Below are 3,312 nucleotides of genomic sequence, written 5' to 3'. Positions count from 1 at the left end.
GTATATACCCAAAGGATTATAAATCATGCTGCTACAAAGACACATGCATACATATGTTTACTGTGGCACTACTCACAATAGCAAAGACTTGGAACCAACCCAACTGTCTATCAATGATAGACTGGATTAAGAAAATGTGGCACATATACACCATCAATACTATGCAGCCATAAAAAAGGATGAGTTCATGTCCTTTGTAGGGACATGGATGAAACTGGAAACCATCATTCTGAGCAAACTATCGCAAGGACAGAAAACCAAACACCGCATCTTCTTACTCATAGGTGGGAATTGAACAATGAGAACACTTGGACACAGGGTGGGGAACATCACACACCGGGGCCTGTCGTGAGGTGGGGGGAGGGGGGAGGGATAGCATTGGGATATACACCTAGTGTAAATGACAAGTTAACGGGTGCAGCGCACCAACATGGCCCATGTATACATGTGTAACAAACCTGCACATTGTAAAAAATAAAAAATAAAAAGCACCCTGAAAGGGTAGAGGTAAAATTTTGCCTCCCTAAAAAAAAAAAAAAAGAAAAAAAAAGTCATAATTGTGATGAAATCAGCTTGAAACCAGTTAAGGGAGTATGCTTCCTTCCTTCATTCCTTTCCCTTCCTTCCTTCCTTCTTTCCTTCTTTCCTTTCTCTCTTTTTTTTTTTTTAATAGAGTTTTACTCTTGTTGCCCAAGCTGGAGTGCAATGGTGCCATCTCTGCTCACTGCAACCTCCGCCTCCCAGATTCAAGTGATTCTCCTGCCTCACCCTCCCATGTAACTGGGATTACAGGCGCATGCCACCATTCCCGGCTAATTTTTTGTGTTTTTAGTAGAAATGGGGTTTCACCATGTTCACCAAGCTGGTCTCGAACTCCTGACCTCAGGTGACCCACCCACCTCTGCCTCCCAAAGTACTGAGATTACAGGTGTGAGCCGTCATGCCAAGCCCCTTTGTTTCTTATTCTAAGCTCTTGTGTAAGCAGGCTCTTCAAATATCTGATATGCTAGTGGGCAGCCAGGAGGCCATTCAAGTTGTAGTTGAAAGTTCCACTACTGAGAATTCTCGCTACTTTCTTGGCACTTCTTGGCTTCTTTCCACTACCGTGAAAGTCTCTCAGATTGTGAAGATTATTAATATTACTGCCATTGATTAAATATATAAGCCTACCAATGAGATGGAATTGCATGTTTTATATGCATCAGGGTAATTGGAGTAACTCAGAGAATTCTTGATAAATTAAGGAAGTATCATGGAAAGCAAGCTAAATTAATACCTACAAATAAAATTGTAAAATAAATTTTGGCTTGGGTTGAATTGAGTGTGTAACCTGAAAATAGTGGGAATCAGTGAAGAAATCTTCCTATAATGGCAAAGGCTGCTCCTATTGATAGGACATAGTGGAAATGTGCTGCCACATAACATGTTTTGTGAAGAACAATGTCTAGCAATGAGTCAGCTGATTCCATTTCTATGAGGCCAGCAACTGTAAATAAAAAGATAAAGCCTAAAGCTCATCATACAGCTGGAGATTTTTTAATGTTACCTCTGCACGGGGTTGCCAGTTGGCTGAACCCTAACTCCTGTGGGAATAGCAGTGATCATAGTGGCTGGCGTAAAATATGCTTGAGTGTCAATGTCTATCCTTACTGTAAACATACTATAAGCCCATATGATAAAGCCTAGAAAACCAATTAATATCATGACTCACACCATTCCTATATAACCAAATGATTCTTTTTCCCCAGAATTATAGGTTATAATATGTGAGGTTATTTCAAAGCCAGGGAAGATAAGAATATATACTTCCAGGTGGCAAAAAAAAAAAAAGAATAAATGTTGATATAAAATTAGATCTCCTCTTGCACCTAGATTTTTTAAAGAGTGATATTAGGGTTTCAGTCTTTTAAGAATATGATTGCTAGTGCAGAATGGGAGAGAAATGATAATACAGCTGTGATTAGCACTGATCAGACAAATAGTAGTGTCTGAGATTGGGACACAGCTGGTGGTTTCATGTTAATAATTGTAATAAATTAATAGCTTCTAAGGTTGATGAGACACCTGCTAGGTATAGTGAGAAAATGGCAAAATCTACAGAGGCTCCTGTGTGCTCAAGACTTCTGCCTAAGAAGAACAGGTGGCTACTCCTGTGCCAGCGCTGATTTCCACTATTGAGGAAGCAAGCAGGAGTAGAAATGATGGTGGGAGAAGTCAGAATCATGTTATTTATTCAGGGAGATGCTATATCAGGGTCTCTGATTAATAAGGGGACTAATCAGTTGCCATGTTCTCTCATTAAAATAGGCATAAATATTAAAATGATTATTATAGATACAAAGCTAATTAAATTGTAATCATGGAAGTGTAGAAGTTCTTCTATCATATAGGTGATATTGCATCTTGAAAGCCTAATTGGAATAGGTATGCCATAAAGATATGGTGCCAATGACATTATAAATTTGATTGTCACTTGGCCAGGCGCGGTGGCTCACACCCGTAATTCCAGCACTTTGTGAGGCTGAGGCGGGTGGATCATCTGAGGTCAAGAGTTCAAGACCAGCCTAGCCAATGTGACAAAACCCTGTCTCAAAACTATAAAAATTAGCCAGGTGTGGTGGTGGCTCACACCTGTAGTCCCACCTACTCGAGAGGCTGAGGCAGGAGAATAGTTTGAGCCCAGGGGGGGCGGAGGTTGCAGTGAGCTGAGATCGCACCCCTGCACTCCAGCCTGGGCAACAGAGCGAGACTCGGTCTCAAAATAAACAAATAAATAAATAAATAAATTTGATTGTCACTTAATAGGACTCCTGGTTGACCTAATTCTGCTCAGATTACAAGATTTAGGGCAGTCCCTACTATTCTGGCTCAAGCACCACGTAGAAAATTATAGTGTTGCTATCTTTGTTGTTTGTTGAGAATGATCAAGGGTTAGTGAGGATAAAGTAGCCGAGTAAGCATTGGATTGTAAATCTAAAGACAGAGGTTGAACCTTCTTTTCACCCAGTCTTGAGGTGAATGTTCACTCTGAATTGCCAATTCAAAGGAGCAGCTTCAATTCTGCCCAGTCTTCTTTCGCCTTTTTTCCCTCGACAGTGGGAGAAGTAGATGGAAGCCAGTTGATTAGAATGTTTTAGCTGTTGGCCGGCGCAGGAGCTCACGCCTGTAATCCCAGCACTTTGGGAGGCCGAGGTGGGCGGATCACGGGGTCAGGAAATCCAGACCATCCTGACTAACACCGTGAAACCCAGTCTCTACTAAAAATTTAAAAAAAAAAAAAAAAAAAAAATTAGCCGGGCGAGGTGGCGGGCG

The sequence above is a fragment of the Mandrillus leucophaeus genome, unplaced genomic scaffold, assembly GCF_000951045.1.
Source record: "Mandrillus leucophaeus isolate KB7577 unplaced genomic scaffold, Mleu.le_1.0 Scaffold250, whole genome shotgun sequence".
NCBI lineage: Eukaryota > Metazoa > Chordata > Mammalia > Primates > Cercopithecidae > Mandrillus > Mandrillus leucophaeus.
This window is presented reverse-complemented; position numbering follows the sequence as displayed.